Source organism: Giraffa tippelskirchi, chromosome 7 (genome assembly GCF_054371585.1).
Source record: "Giraffa tippelskirchi isolate mGirTip1 chromosome 7, T2T-mGirTip1v1.2.pri, whole genome shotgun sequence".
In the NCBI taxonomy this organism is placed as follows: domain Eukaryota; kingdom Metazoa; phylum Chordata; class Mammalia; order Artiodactyla; family Giraffidae; genus Giraffa; species Giraffa tippelskirchi.
Genome location: NC_137281.1, coordinates 74530995 through 74548174, shown reverse-complemented (window position 1 = coordinate 74548174; position 17180 = coordinate 74530995). Strand labels below are relative to the sequence as shown.

The 17180-nt window shown below is 41.4% G+C and overlaps 1 protein-coding gene and 1 long non-coding RNA gene across 5 annotated transcripts in view; both read right to left on the bottom strand.

Annotated features, from left to right (window-relative positions):
• IQGAP2 (IQ motif containing GTPase activating protein 2) overlaps nt 1-17180 on the bottom strand; it is a 307037-nt gene that overhangs the window by 198682 nt on the left and 91175 nt on the right. The gene's annotated exons all lie outside the window — the stretch shown is intronic.
• Nucleotides 11901-16758, bottom strand: LOC145512297 (uncharacterized). Its single transcript, XR_014058457.1, has 2 exons — nt 15882-16758; nt 11901-13570 (listed from the first exon to the last, which is right to left on the bottom strand). It is a non-coding gene; the product is annotated as an uncharacterized LOC145512297 (long non-coding RNA).

The window sequence follows — 17180 nt, the reverse complement described above, 5'->3', positions numbered from 1 at the left end:
TGAGTAGATCTTAAGCAAAATAATAAATTCCTAATAGGAATCTCCTGCTTTACAAAGGTTTAGACATGTGTAAATCAAAAACCTGAAACTCAATTATTTCAGTTTACTAAAATTCACACTGGACCCAAATGTCATTTTGGTTAACTAAATTCAAGTGTAAAATTTAAAAACTCTCCCAAAGAACTTTTATTATTCTCCTAAAAACTGAGAATCAGATGGAGATATTCTAAGTGAATTTCTTCTGGGGTTCCACCAACTCCACTAATGTTTTTTGGTTGGTAGCTAACAAATTCAAGATGAGTTTGGGCAAATCACCTCTGCCCAAAGAATACTAAGAATCAGCAGGTGAATGGATGTCTAAGTCTAAATGCCAAACTCTCCTTAGTTATGTCCTTTCTTCCATGTGTGCAGCACTAACATTTTAGTGATGAATTTCTATAATAAACTAGAAGCTTTCAATTTAACCCTTACAACAGCCCATTTTCCAGGTGAGGAACAATTTTGTAATCACACAATTCAGTAAGCGATAGGTCTAACTTCTGATTATCGCTACCCAACTCTCTTCCCCAATCCTGAACGTCTCCAGTGAAGTAAAAAGAAATGCAACCTTTTCTTTCTTTAAGTTGTCCGGCTTATAACAGATTAGAGTGACAGTTCAGTTGCTCAGTCAGTCTGACTCTTTGCGACCCCATGGTCTACAAGCATGCCAGGCTTGCATGTCCATCACCAACTCCCAGAGCTTACTCAAATTCATGTCCATTGAGTCGGTGATGCCATCCAACCATCTCATCCTCTGTTGTCCCTGTCTCCTCCTGCCTTCAATCTTTCCCAGCATCAGGGTCTTTTCAAATGAGTCAGTTCTTTGCATCACGTGGCCAAAGTATTGGAGTTTCAGCTTCAGCATTAGTCCTGCCAATGAATATTCAGGACTGATTTCCTTTAGGATGGACTGGCTGGATCTCCTTGCAGTCCAAGGGACTCTCGAGAGTCTTCTCCATCACCACAGTTCAAAAGCATCAATTCTTCGGTGCTGCTGCTGCTGCTGCTAAGTCGCTTCAGTCGTGTCCGACTCTGTGCGACCCCACAGATGGCAGCCCACCACACTCCGCCGTCCCTGGGATTCTCCAGGCAAGAATACTGGAGTGGGTTGCCATTTCCTTCTCCAGTGCATGAAAGGGAAAAGTGAAAGTGAAGTCCCTCAGTCGTGTCCGACTCTTAGCGACCCCATGGACTGTAGCCTACCAGGCTCCTCCGTCCATGGGATTTTCCAGGCAAGAGTACTGGAGTGGGGTGCCATTGCCTTCTTCATTTTCTTCGGTGCTAAGCTCTCTTTATAGTCCAACTCTCACATCCATACATGACTACTGGAAAACCATAGCTTTGACTAGACAGACTTTTGTTGACAAAGTAATGTCTCTGCTTTTTAATATGCTGTCTGCTGCTGCTGCTGCTAAGTCGCTTCAGTCGTGTCTGACTCTGTGCGACCCCATAGATGGCAGCCCACCAGGCTCCGCCGTCCCTGGGATTCTCCAGGCAAGAGTACTGGAGTGGGATGCCATCGCCTTCTCCTAATATGCTGTTTAGGTTGGTCAAAACTTTTCTTCCAAGGAGCAAGCATCTTTTAATTTCATGGCTGCAGTCACCATCTGCAGTGATTTTGGAGCCCAAAAAGATAAAGTCAGTTACTGTTTCCATTGTTTCCCCATCCATTTGCCATGAAGTGATAGGACTGGATACCATAATCTTAGTTTTCAGACTTGTTGAGTTTTAAGCCAACTTTTTCACTCTCCTCTTTCACTTTCATCAAGAGGTTCTTTAGTTCTTCACTTTCTGCCATAGAGGTGGCGTCATCTGCATATCTGAGGTTATTGATATTTCTCCCAGCAATCTTGATCCCAGCTTGTGCTTCATCCAGCCCAGCATTTCTCATGATGTGCTCGGCATACAAGTTAAATAAGCAGGGTGACAATATACAGACATGACGTACTCCTTTCCCAATTTGGAACTAGTCTGTTGTTCCATGTCCAGATCTAACTGTTGCTTATTGAACTGTATACAGATTTCTCAGGAGGCAGGTCAGGTGGTCTGGTATTCCCATCTCTTGAAGAATTTTCCACAGTTTGTTGTGATCCACACAGTCAAAGGCTTCAGCGTAGTCAACAAAGCAGAAATAGGTGCTTTTCTGGAACTCTCTCGATTTTTCGATGTTCCAGCAGATGTTGGCAATTTGATCTCTAGTTCCTCTGCCTTTTCTAAAACCAGCTTGAGCATCTGGAAGTTCATGGTTCATGTATCATTAAAGCCTGGCTTGGAGGATTTTGAGCATTACTTTACTAGCGTGTGAGATGAGTGCAATTGTGTGGTAGTTTGAGCATTCTTTGGCATTGCCTTTCTTAAAGGCTGGAATGAAACCTGACCTTTTTCAGTCCTGTGGCCACTGCTAAGTCTTCCAAATTTGCTGGCATATTGAACGCAGCACTTTCACAGCATCATCTTTTAGGATTGGAAATAGCTCAACTGGAATTCCATCACCTCCACTAGCTTTGTTTGTAGTGATGCTTTCTAAGGCCCACTTGACTTTGCATTCCAGGAAGTCTGGCTCTAGGTGAGTGATCACCCCATCGTGCTTATCTGAGTCATTAAGATCTTTTTTGTATAGTTCTTCTGTGTATTCTTGCCACCTCTTCTTAATATCTTCTGCTTCTGTTACGTCCATACAATTTCTGTCCTTTATTGTGCCCATCTTTGCATGAAATGTTCCCTTGGTATCTCTAATTTTTTTGAAGAGATCTCCAGTCATTCCCATTCTATTGTTTTCCTCTATTTCTTTGCACTGATCACTGAGGAAGAGTGTAAAACCAAGTAAGTCCATTACTGCTCTTGGCAAGTTTTATCTTCTAATTATGAAATGAAGAGATGACTCCAGTTAGAAGAACTATATTTGGGGTAACAGTAAGCAAATTCAGAAGGAATATGTGAGTGTGTACTTACCTCCCTGAAATCACTTCTCATGACTGCAGCATATTTGTGCATGCATTCAGTGATATGTGAAATAAAGAAATATTCTGGAATGAAGGTATATGATATCTCTAATGTATTTCCTATATCCTTCAAGCATTAACCTGCCTCAGGGGAAAAACTTACTGTATCATCCTTGATAGATTAAACAGACCACTGAAATCATGACTGACCACCATTACTTAGTCTTCCCTGGTGGCTCAGATGGGAAAGAATCTGTCTCCCATGCGGGAGACCCGGGTTAGGAAGATCTCCTGGAGAAAGGAATGGCAACCCACTCCAGTATTCTTGCCTGGAGAATCCCATGGACAGAGGAGCCTGACAGGCTACAGTCCATGGGGTTACAAAGAGTCGGACACGACTGATGAAACCACCATCTTTCCTTGGTCTTTGGCTGCCATTTTCTCTCTCTTCTTAAAATTTACTTATTTTTAACTGAAGGATAATTGCTTCACCATGTTGTTTGGTTTCTACTACACATCAACATGAATCAGCCATAGGTAAACATGTCGCCTCTGTCTTGAACCTCCCTCCCATCTCTCACCCTGGCTGCCATTTTCTTGACCAGCTGTCTTACCAATTGTCCCCTCTTCACTCAGGAATCCCACATTCACAGAGAAAGGAGCCACTATCTCACCTCTCGCTCTCTATGGGAAAGGGCATAGGCATGCCAAGTAGCCTGGGTGGGACCTGACCAAGGATGGAACCTGCCTCCTGCAGTCAAAGGGCAGAGTCTTAACCACTGGACCACCAGAGAAGTCCTGGTATTTTTTCTTTCTTTTTTTTTTTTTAAAGAAAAAAACCAAAATACAAGGATTTACAAATGGAAGCATTCTTGTCTATTTTTAAAATATAGTATTTTCTGGCACTGGAAACAATATTTCAAGGTAAGAGAGCAAATCTTCTTGGGAAGGCAATGTGGACAAACAGAAGTGATCACATAATTTTCTTCTCTATAGAGAAACATCACTTGTGAAGGAAGCCCATTGGTAAATGTTCTAAGATCTAGTTTATAGATGTCAAACACTCAACATCTTCTATGGCTATTTTCTGCACTAGCTCAAAGCGCTGAGAATGCTATGGATAACTTTCCATCTCACGCATGTCCTCCCTCCCCAATGCCATTTCTGCAATTTGTATTTCTGTCATCCTAGAGAATTACCCCACTCCAGTACTCTTGCCTGGAGAATCCCATGGACGGAGGAGCCCGGTAGGCTAGCTACAGTCCATGGGGTCGCTAAGAGTTGGACACGACTGAAGCGACTTAGCATAGCATAGCTTAGAGAATTACGAAATAACTTTTAATTCAACTAGAATCTAATGTAGACCTTAAATTTAATGAGAGACAAACATCTTAAGCTACTTTTTTTGTTAAAGTTATGATTTTGGAGAATCAAACAAACACAATAGCCTAAAAAATATGTAGCACCTGAAACCCTAACAACCTAACCCTTTATTTCCTCAAAACAGTAAAACATATAATAAGACAACCTAATATTTTAGTAACTTTTTGGCAGCCAAATTTCATTATTGATTTATACTGAGTTTACAGTCAACTAAAATGTTAAGTCCATTTCCTACATACTATTAAACTGTATCTCCTTTTGAAAAGATTATCCCCTCTTGTTCCTCAATGGGAACATTTCTATCTCTAAATCCACTTCTTGTTCTGACTTTCCTGCTGATATCTCTCTTGACCTTTATTTTTAAACAAAACAAAAGAAAACAAAACAAAATAAGACCATTTTTCTAAAAGCACAGCACATTCACTCTTTGGAGTCCTGCCATCTAACATCTGGACAATTCTCAAGTTGAAATTCAACTTGCTGAAATGTGCTTTGCTTAAACAATCTGGAAAGCAAATAAGACACAAATGTGGTCCTATAAATGCCTACTTCTTTATCTCTCTCTCACCTCTGCCCTCAAGCAAGATTCTTCAAGCTGAACTCAAATGTTGAGGCAATAACTGAGCTACTAATAAGCCCTTCTAGCTCAGTGGTAAAGAATCTGCCGGCAATGAAGGAGACGTGGGTTCAATCCCTGGGTCAGGAAGATCCCCTGGAGAAGGAAATGGCAACCCTCTCCGGTATTGTTGCCTGGGAAATCCCATGGACATAGGAGCCTAGCAGGCTATAGTCCATGGGGTTGCAAGAGTCAGACATGACTTAGGGACAAAACAACAACCTTTTACTTGTGATAAAGAAAAAGACCTAGGAGGTTTAGATTATTGATTTTCACTCAGTTGAAAATCTTTTACTGGAATTAAGCCACAATAAGTTAAAAAAAAATTAAATTTTATCAATAGAAGAATTACTTGGCAAAGTCACAAGATTCCTTAGCTCTCAAAGAATGCAAATAGTTATTATAGCATTGTTTAAATACCATTTTTAATATTCTAATAGGAAAGATAGCAAAGGTATTCACTTATTGTGCAACAAGGATTTCTTTTAGAAAAGCATGTGGGTTGATTTTTGGTTCAAAATGTACTGATTAAGAATCGCTAATGCCAATCAAAACTCTTCATTCAAGATGTAGTAGGGCAGCCAAGAAAGTGGCTATAAATAAACAAATAAATCTGTCAGTGATCTAATACCAGTACAACACTCTCATGTCAGAAACAGCTGTTTTACTGTGATTCACATGCCTTATCGCATGGGCAATGGGCTTCTCTTTCATTACACCTAACATCAGGGCTCTGGATAAAGAGACTGGAAACACAGATACACCGAGTTCAGCTGAATGCATTCTTCCAGGGCCTACTGTATTCAAAGCACGACAGTGACTTGCAAACTGGTGGAGGGAAAACATTGTCTTTACCATCACATCGGTGTGGGGAGAGAGGCAAGTACAACACAGTGTCGAATACCAGACCATGAGAACAAATGTCAACAAAATGTTACAGTGTGCTGACAGAGCTCCCTGTTGATTTCAAGAAACAACGGCTTCTAACAAGACTTCATGGTCTACAGGCTCCTCATGCAGATAGATGATGGAGAAAGTGAGATGGCAGAGGCTCACAGAAAAAGGTGTGGGGCCCGGGGAGGGGTACGATCAGGGCGGTATTTCTGGAAGATTCATCTGATGGCAGCAGGTGGGATAGGCTGAGAGTGGGGACACCAAATGTAAGCAGCTAGCATAGCGGCAGTTGGATGAAGACAAAGTACATACGGAAAAGTTCACCAGACCAGGTGCGGGGTGAAAGACTTTGGAATGTGAAATATGACTGATGTTTTAGGACTTGGGTCAGTAATTTTAAAAATGGAGAAAATCCTGAAATTGGAGGGAAAGTCTTGAGGATTAGCTTAAAAAAGAAAAGACGATTTTTGGGAGCAGTTTCAGGTTCACAAGAAAATTAAGGGAACAGTATAGGGATTTCCCACCCCACCTCCTAGTTCCCCCTATTATTAACATTTTGCATTACAGTGGCACGTTTACTACATTTGATGAGCCAATACCGAGACATTATTATTCACTAAAGTCCACAGTTTACATTAGGGTTCACTCTTGGTGTCGCACATTTTATGAGTTTTGATAAATGTATAACACAGAGAGATTAAACCAGTCAATTTAAAGGAAATCAACCCTGAATATTCATCGGAAGGACTGATGCTGAGGCTCCAATACTTTGGCCACCTGATGCGAAGAGCCAACTCATTGGAGAAGACTCTGATGCTGGGGAAGATTGAGGGCAGGATGAGAAGGGAGTGACAGAGGATGAGATGGTTAGATAGCATCACCGACTCTATGGACATGAGTCTGAGAAAACTCTGGGAGATAGTGAAGGGCAGAGGAGACTGGTGTGTTACAGTCCATGAGGTCACAAAGAGTCGGACACAACTTAGTGACTGAACACCAACCACAAAATGTATAATGACATATATTCTCTACTAACAATATCATACAGAATAGTTTCACTGCCCTAAAAATCCTCCCTCCCTCCCCCGAGCCCTTGGCAACACTGAGCTCACTGTCTCCATAGTTTTGCCTTTTCCAGAATGCCATCTAGCTAGAATATGTAACCTTTGCAGGCTTAGCTATTTTCGAGGCTAAGTTGCCCAACAGCTTTCACTAACTTTCACTATGCAGTTAATAACTCTGTGGCTTCTTTGAAAGATGGATAGTTAATGAACTTGAGTATCACAAATCTATTGTATAAGTAATTCCTAGAATCTCCACATTACACATGCTCACTAATCTAAGTGTTTTAGTAGGCTGGAGTTTTCTTCTGTTTCAGACCATCTTCCTTATTAAGAGTGATGCTTCGATGGCAGATGACCCAAGCAGCAGAGCCTTCCCTGTCTGCTCTGATCTTGAGCAAGCTAATCTCTGGAAACTCAGGGGTTCTTAAACCCTGGTATTTTGGAAACAATACCATTCTCCTCAAAGGGCTGCTATAAGGACAGAGATAATATATCTAATATGTTTAAACAGTGCCTGATACAGAGGAAGCACTCAATAAATAGTAACTATTAAATGTTTCATGATCTCTATATAAATTTCTACCAATGAAGGAGCATTAAAACTAGCCAAGTCTATGAACTAACCAAGGCTATGAGATGGCTGGATGGCATCACTGATGCAAAGTAAATGAACTTCGGCAAACTCCAGGAAATAGTTTAGGATGCCAGGGAAGCCTGGAGTGCTGCAGTCCATGGGGTCGCAAAGAGTCAGACACGACTGGGCACAACTGAACAGCAACAACAAGGCTATAAAAGTTCAAAGGTAATATTTTATATACATAGTAAATAGCTATTAAAGGCAAAACAGTACAGTCATTACAAAAAACACTTTTCACTGAAAATTATGATTTATAGACTCTTGGTGAGCCTAAAAATCTGTGAATCACCACACCCTCAGTCCAGGTTATAATAGTGGAGAAGCATCCCAGGCTCATGATAGTTTTAATGGACCTTTTCCCTGCCTAATTTAATAGATGATATCACACACCTTAGAGTTTGGTTTCTTTAGAGGCTGACACCAAGAAGCCCAAGTTATCTCTTAAAGGTCACCAATAAAGAGTAATTAAAAGGGTTTGATGTTATGGAATGGAAAGTTAGATTCTGGAGAAGAAATGTTAGCATGTGCTTGCTCAGCAGGGAGAAGAGATGGGAACAGGAAGCTCCAGGGTTGCCTAGAGGTTTGTAAGTTTCCCTTTGATGATACAAAAGCCTTGCACAGACTGAATTCTATACTTCGAAACTGTCTTACATTCTGTGTGTTGTGGATATCCCAGAAAGTATCTCAGGGTAGGATTCAAGACTCTATGCATTAACAGAAAATTTTTTGACTAATGGCCACGTTCCACTAAAATTTCTGTCTTTAAATAGTTTGTCTTTCTAACTTGGACAGACAACGGGAATGAGAATCAGAAGAATGCATCTCCAAAGCATCCTAGGGAGGGCCTGACATGTCTTATGCTCTTGCCCCAAGCATTTCTATAAAAGAAGTACATACCAATCATCTCTATACATTCATTCGAGGTGGGCACTTAATCGCAGTTATCTACACTACGTTGGGAAAAATTTTTTTTTTTATTTTTTTAAAATTTCATTTAACATTCAATCAGGGGACTTCCTGCTGGTCCAGTGGCTAAGATCTGCATTCCCAATGCAGGGGACCCAAATTCAATCCCTAGTCAGGGAACTAGACCCCACACGGTGCTACCAAGACCCAGTGTAGCCAAATAAATAAAAATAAAGATTATAAAAATTCAATCAGGCAGAGATACATAACTAATAATGTAAATCTCTTCAATGTAAAAAATGGAGCTTTCCAAATACCATTTCCCATAATTTTAAGATACAAAAGATTGTTAGCAGCTCTCAGTGGGGAGAAAGTTTATTATTTATTCTCCTCTGTGTGTCTACCATGGGCAAAGCACTATGGATACAATTCTCGTGTACTCAACATTATAACCCTATACATTTTCTGGTGTTAATGTATAGTCTTTCTAACCATCATTGGTGATGTCTGCCCAGCTAGATTAAATATGGTCAATATTATGCTAAGACAAGCATGTGGCATTTATTGAATCTGAGATTCTTTCCGTAAAAGAGTGTAAAGAGAATTTAAAGACATACATTAAGGCCTTATACATATATATTTTTTTATATTTTAAAATACATATGCGTGTATATACATCTATACACACACACACACAATTAAACTGTTTACCAAAAGAGTTCCCTACAACTGCAAGGAGATCAGAGGGGCAGGTGGAGGGTTTCTGTTTCTGTGTTTACAGTATGTTTTAATAAATTAACAGGTACAAAAGGCATCTTGCTGGTTTGATGTCATTTTGTAGGTCTAAGCATGTTGGAAGCTTATTAATTTTCAGTGAACTGGCCCATTTTCTGGCCTGTTCTTTGTCCATATAACTACTAAGCTTTTAGCTTTTTTCCTATGAATTTGTATGCATCCCACTTGGTCTTTTTTCAGTTCCAGGACTTGGTCTGTAAGCTGCTGGAGGAACTCAGAAGTCCACCCCTGTATCAGCACACCGTGCAGGCTTCCCTTTCTTCAATTCCCAACCTGTTTCCATCTTAACACAAACTGGTGCCAAGGGTAGCCCTGCCCTTGTATGCTGTGCCACTCTTCCTTCATCCCCTCTCTGGGTTGGTTTGGACCTGTGTGTGATTTCTCAAAAACCAGACACATCCAAGGTTTATTTTGATAATATCTTACATGTATAATAGAACCTGTTTTTCCCTTCCATTCTCTTCCCTACCTCTCTTTATCTCCTAATAACCCAATAAAGGTTAAGACCCTTCCTCTAAAAAAGAAGAGGCTATCTCCTCCTCAAATCCTGTTCACAGGCAAACTCCATTGTTTAGCGATGCTTAGCAGCAATGAAGAAAGGTGACTATTTATTCTGCATCTGATCTCTTCAAACAACGGTCTCTAAACTTTCTGGATCACAGACTAATACTAGTAAAAGTATCCTTAGTACACTAACTTACAAATTATATATGTACATTACAGCTTATCAGGATGATTTATAGCAGAGCTCTGGCCCCAGAATCCCTGGGTTTGACAGACTACTGCTCAACGGTTACCTTAGCAAGTTATTAAACATCTCTCCGCCCGTTTCCTTATCTGTGAAATTGAGATCATTAGGCTTTTATCAGAATTAACTATAAAGAGCTCAAAACAGTGCCTGATAGAAAGAGCAACGTAGGTGCTGTTACTGTATACTAATATTGTCTACATTTTAAAAAACAGACTATTTATTTTAGAGCAGTATTAGCTTCAAAGAAGGCACAGATTTCCAATCGGTCTCCTGTCCCAACACATGCAGTCTCCCCCGTTACCAACATTCCCCACCACACTTGTTACAGTCAATAACCCTATGTTGAGAGCTCCTGGTTGCCTGTACACACTGCTATGGATAACCAGCAAGGACCTACTGTATAGCACAGGGAACTTGGCTCAATGTTATATGGCAGTCTGGATGGGAGGGGAATTTGGGCGCGATGGATGCATTTATACATATATATGGCTGAGTCCCTTTGCTGTTCACCTGAAACTATCACAACATTGTTAACTGTCTATACCCCAATACAAAATAAAAAGCTTTTTAAGAAAAATAATCCTATGTTGACACATCATTATCATCAAAAATCCACATTTGAACTTTAGGGTTCACTCTTGGTATTGTACATCTATGGGTTTGGATAAATGTATAATGACATATATCTACCATTATAGTATCATATGACATATTTTCACTGCCCTAAAAATCCTCTGTGCTCCATCTATTCATCTCTCCTCCCCTGCCCCAACCCCTGGCAACCACTGATCTTTTTACTGCCTCCAGAGTTTTTACTTCACCAGAATGTCACATAGTTGGAATTACACAGCATCCAGACTTTCCAGACTGGTTTCTTTCACTGAGTAATATGTACTTAAGTTTCTTCCATGTCTTCTCATGACTTAATAGCTAATTTCTTTTTAGCTGGAAATACTACACTTTATACATCCACCTACTGTAGGATGTCTCGGTTGCTTCCAGGTTTTGGTCATTATAAAAAAAGCGCTGTAAATATCACCGTGCAGATTTTTGCGTAGACATAAGTTGTTAACTCGTTTAGGGAATACCAAGGAGTGGAACCGCTGGATTGTATGGTAAAAGTATGCTTAGTTTTGTAAGAAACTGTCAATCTGTCTTCCAAAGTGGCTGAACCATTTTAACTCCCAAGAGCAATGAATGGAGTTTCTGTAGCTTCACTTTCTTGCCAGCATTTGGTGGTGTCAGTGTTCCAGATTCTGGCCTTTCTTATAGGTATGCAGCGGTATCTCCTTGTTGTAATTTGTAATTCCCTGATAACACATAATGTGGAATATCTGTCTATATGTTGATTTGCTATCTACATATTTTCTTTGATGAGATGTCTGTTAAGCTCCTTGGCCTTTAAAAATTTTTTTTTCTTATCGTTGGGTTTTAAGAGTTCTTTGCATATTTTGGATGACAGTCCTTTATCAGATATGTCTTTTGCAAACAGTTTCTCCAGCTCTATGGCTTGTTTTCTCACTCTTGCCATGTCTGTTGCAAAGTAGAAACTTTTAATGTTAATTCCATGCTCAGTCATTCAGTCGTGTCCGACTCTTTGTGACACGTCCAGCTTATTTTTTTTTTTTTATTGGATCATGCCCGGGGCTTCCCTGGTGGCTCAGACGGTAAAGAATCTGCCTGCAATGCAGGAGACTTGGGTTCAATTCCTGGGTTGGGAAGACCACCTGGAGAAGGGAGTGGCTACCCACGCCAGTATTCTTGCCTGGAGATTTCCATGGATAGAGGAGCCTGGCAGGCTACAGTCCATGGGGTCACAAAGAGTTGGACACAACTGAATGGCTAAGCACAAGTGCTAAATGCTTTCACGTGCTGGGAACAAGGAATTTACTGACAGTGAACTAGATGCACTTAGACAAGGGGTGAAGATGAGAGTGGAAAAGAGATTGAGAAAGGGGAAATAAATTAATCCTTCCTCCTCCCCAAACACTAGGTCTCTTAGTTTATTTTCTTAGGGCCAAGAATGAATGAAGACCTCAGAGGTGTCTAGGAACTTGAAAACCTACAGCATTTTGGTGGATCACAGAAACCTTTGGATACTTTCTGACTTCACACTAGTTATCTGCCCACTTATGCCTGGTTGCTGGTAGTATAAACAGACTGCAAGATACTGAGTGTGTCCATTCTTAAACTTGTCAGCCTAGTACAGTGCCTGGGCTTCTGCTTACTTCACGTTTAACAAATACTAAGGAACTGCACGTGTGTGTTTCAGGATCTCACTACATAACTAATAGCAGGTCCTGGTCAAAGTGTGGAGTTGCTGGACAGAGGAGCAAGGGTAAGGAAGTGTTCATAAGGGATGGGAACAAAGTTGGGTCCAGAACAGTGCTTGGAACATAATGGTGGTCTGTGAATATTTCCTGAGTGACTAAATAGAGTCTAAAAAACTAAAACGGAGCAGAGGAAAGGAATGGAAAGCAGCTGATCAAAAGTTACAAGCCCAGAGATCAGGAATAAACCTGTGTGACTCTGGAGGACAGATCACTGAGGAAGTGAAGAAGATGAATCTGGAATGTCACTTAGGGGTTTGACAACAAAATATGCTGATCTAATTCTACAGTTTCCCAAGCTTATTATTTAATAGGATATGCTTTTTTTTAAAGAAATACCCTAAGGAAATCAGCACCTATAAAATGCAAACTCTTCAACCCTCTCCCACCGTACTCATTTATTTTATGAGAAAAAGCCCTGCTCCTTTCACCTTTTATCATCACAAGTTTATTATTAATAAAATACAACAACAGCACCTACAGGTTCCTCCTTAAGAAAGCCAATGATGAGAGCACAAAGAGCTTGTACTTGGGTGACCCCTCCAACCCTGGGGTGACTCCACACTGTGCCTTGCTCCCAAAGTGGCCTTGGTAAACTCCTTAAGCTGTTTGAGCACTGTTTTGAGGACTAAATGAGGTCACATATGTAAACTGATCGGCACCGTACCAAGCATTCATTCATTCACAAACCAAACACTTGTCAAGTGATTACCTTGAACCGGGTCTTGCTCTAGGCACTGAGCATGTACTCTGAGCAAAGACACACTCCTTATTCTGATGAAGCAGATCTTTTCTGAGAGAGCCATGCAGACCCTAAGAATTCACACAGCGGAGAAGGACCTCATATGAGCATCAAGGGAAGGTTGCTTTAAAGACATGGCCCTTAATGTGAAAGGATGGTGGGCAGTAGCCAGGAAGAGGGCACCTTAGCAACTGGGGGCTTATGTGAGGGCTCTAAGGTAGGACGGGTCCACCAAGGGACAGAGAGGACCAGTATGGCTGCGGATAAAGGGGAGGTGCTGGAGATGAGTGAGGGAGGCAAGAGTCAGATCACGATGGGTTTTCAGGACCATCTTAAGGACAGAGATTTAAGAGTCAGAACTGATGAAACACGGACACTACTGAAGAGAGAGGGAGAGGGAGACTGGGCTGTGCTGTTGAGTGGATGATTGCACGATTCATGTGCAAGAATCCTGGAGTGGGCTGCCATTTCCTACTCCAGGGGATCTTCCCAACCCAGGGACTGAACACAAGTCTCCTATGTCTCCTGCACTGGCAGGTAGGTTCTTTACCACTAATGCCACTGGGAAGTCGAAGATGACACAGAGGAGACCAAACCTGTGACTTGGCTGTTGGAGTAAAGGTTTTAGTTGGGACTTGTTACAAAGGCATGAGTTTAGAGCTGAACATTTGAAATAGTACACAGAAATCCAGAATGGTGACCAGTGACAGATCCGGGACTGAGAAGTGGCCTGGGCCAGAGATTTACATTTGAAGAGTCGTCAGGAAATCTCACCCACATCCATTTATACCACAGTGAGAAAGTACAAACTGAGGAGAGAAGAAAGCTTAGCACTGAGCCTTGAGAATTTCAGCCTTTAAATGGTGATGACACAGAGGAGCACACGAATAGTGGGAGAGAGGTAGCAGAACAGGAGTAGTAACAAAGATTAGGACGGCAAAGGGACTTTAGGGGCGGGCAACCCAAACAGGGAGGGAAAGAGCAACTAACTCCCCTGCCCTCGCTCACTTCAAAGGCACTCAGCCGAGCCTGCCCTCCGTCACCAGAATAAGACTTGTCAGAGGGAAGACAGCGGCAGAAGGCTGAGGGGATGCAAAGGTGGGCAGGACGGAGTGGGAGGAACGCATTCATGGCCTGATGCCTGAACATCATCCTGACGTGGTTTTGGTGAGGCCCGCTCCTCTGCCAGCACTCCATGCTCTCAAAGTCAAGGCCACTGCCAAAGTCAGGGCCAGCTCTGATGGTTCAGGGATTCAGCAGCACCGGGAAGGCATCAGAAAGAATCTGGCAACTCGAAATGCATCTTATGGATGCAAGAATCTAGGCAGTAGTTTCCAGAGAGCTTCAATCAACAGAAGAATGCCTGCCCCACCATGAAAGAATACCAGTCTAACTGGAAAGAAAAGCAACCCTAGAGACTTCCTGGCTTTCTAAGACTCTACGCCAACATAGGAAGGTCTGGCATCAAAAGTCAATCTGTACCACACTAAAATTAAGGAAAAAAAAAATCTAAATTAGAAAATAAAAAATTTAACAAGAAATGAAAGCCAATATGAACTTCACATTAGGTTTATCCTATTTGAGTAACCTTTCCCAAGAAAGAGAATTATCAAATTCTCCAACTTTCTAAAATAAGACAAATTATTTCCTACTTCAGACATGAAGTCAGGACACATTATTTTTATGTTGAATTAGTCTCACAAAGTTTTGAAAAAACCTATTAATATTTTAATTCAAGCATGGTTTACTAAACAGCAACTGGTTATAGCATCACTTAGGTTGGACACCCACAGTGTGAGAATTCAAACATATATACAAGTGGTGAATGCCTCCCTCCACTTGTTTTATTGTCCTCAGCAAGTGGTGGTGGCTGTTGGCTTTGAACAGCCACTTAAAGACATCCTAATCGTGTTTTGCCATTCACTGGTCCCAGGCAGTGGATTTCCATACCTCAAAAAGACACTGTGGCAAACCTGAAGGTTATGTTTATATAGATGACCAATTTATGGAGTTGAACCACAGCCGCTTCACTAAATGGAACAAGAGCCAGACCCCCACACATAAGAACTAAGTTATTTACAGGAAAATGCCTTTCTACCCACACACACAACCGTTTACGCACATTCTACTGCTCAACACCTCTTAGAGTTCACAACATATAACCAAGGATGCCACGGCGACTGTACCTGCAGAACATAAGGAGCAACCGGATCAATGCCAACTGAGCCTCTGCTCTTTCTCCTCAGAAGCAGCCCGACTTTCAAGTCAACTTTGACCTCGACGCTGTCACTGCCACAGCAACCATAGCAACCATTTCATTCTCTGGGACTCAACAAGGCAAGGTCTCCCAGGTTGTGTCATGATTACAGATACACAATTGGAGAAAACACAGCAGGAGGGCTACTCCAGACACAAAAGCTCCGACTTGACTCCACTGCAGCGTGGAGGAGGTGTGGAAGGAGCGGGGAACAGCCAGACAACCCAACATCACAGGCGCCTCCAGAGAAAAGCAGACCTTTCATAGCACTACCATTCAGATCATCAAATTCCCCTCTTTTATTCACACTTCTTGTTGAAGTTTGCCCTGGTTTGGATTTTTTCTGGCACCAGCACGCCTAAAATCTAGAGCCAGTCACCTGTGTTATTCTTGATTAGAATTAGGCAGAAATACTACATTTACTGCTTCCCTGGTGGCTCAGTGGTATAGAACTCACCTGCCAATGCAGGAGATGTGGGTTCAATCCCTGGGTCAAGAAGATCCCCTGGAGAAGGAAATGGTAACTGACTCCAGTATTCTTGCCTGGAAAACCCCATGGACAGAGGAGCCTGATAGACTATAGCCCATGGGGTCACACAGAGTTGGACATGACTTAGCAACTGAGCATGCATGCATGTGCTACATTAAATGACCAAGTCCTTAAATGTGCATTGCACTTCCAATACATAGCCAGAAGGCAGCCTAGCAGGGGTGGAAATGGCAAGCAACTTGGAAATAGACTTGGACTCAGTTCTGTTGAATCCACTACCTTGGGATTTACTTACAACATTCTGAAACTCAATTTCTTCCATGAATAAAATGAGGAACTACTGAAGCTCATAGGGTGCTGTGAAATTAAATAAGATGGATATTTAAGGCAGGGTGCCTGTCATATATTAGCCAGTAGCAATTAGGGTAAGGCTAGTCCATGATCTCTGATTACTTTAAGCTCCAAAGATAAGAAAGCAACCTAAAACGACAACAACATAGGAAAATGCTCATGATAAAGTAGGAACAAGAACACTAAGAAATAAATCAAGATTCAGGCACACAGGGGTTCAAAGATACTGGTAATGTTCTAGCTCTTCAACTGGGTGATGGGCACCCACATATTTACTATTCCTTAAAATGAGCATGTATGTACTATGTATTTTGGGGGGCAAGATATGTTTACACAAACACGTCTAGTTAAAAAAGAGAGGAAGCAAAGACATGAAAATGTATTATTTCTATAAGGTAAGGTTGTAAATGAAATTTATTTTCTTTTGCAAGCATTTCTACATTTTCTATAATAGGAAAAAGATGTTTTGTTTTGACAACGCTGCACTGAGAAGTCCTTAGCTCGAGACGCAGTCTAGCTATGGGAAGAAGACATACCCCCATTTCTCAAGCCACTGCCTCCACCAGGGAGCAAACGCAGCCACTCTCACCAGCATCTAGTCACCTCCAATTAATTAGGAGCTGTCCACATTTAGGAAGCGGAGCATGCAACAGAAGAAAGTAAAGCAAGGGCTCCCTTTTTTTTTTAAGGAAATTAATATTTGAGTTGTTACTGTGAGTTTAATGTCTCAGCAACAATTCTGCAAGGCAGCTCTTTTTATTCTTATTTTACAGGTAACTTAGAAAGTGCAAGCAACTTGTCCGTGAGTTCAGTTAGGTTAGAAAGCAGACTGCTTTGTATATCTTGATACAGTCTTATCTTGAATTTATAGCCTTTCATTAAATGTTGGTGGGCATGTGTGTACATGTGTGATGCCATGCTTTTAAAAGACTGCACACATAACATACCAGTATTAAAATTTAAAAGAGCACAGAGAATTTTAT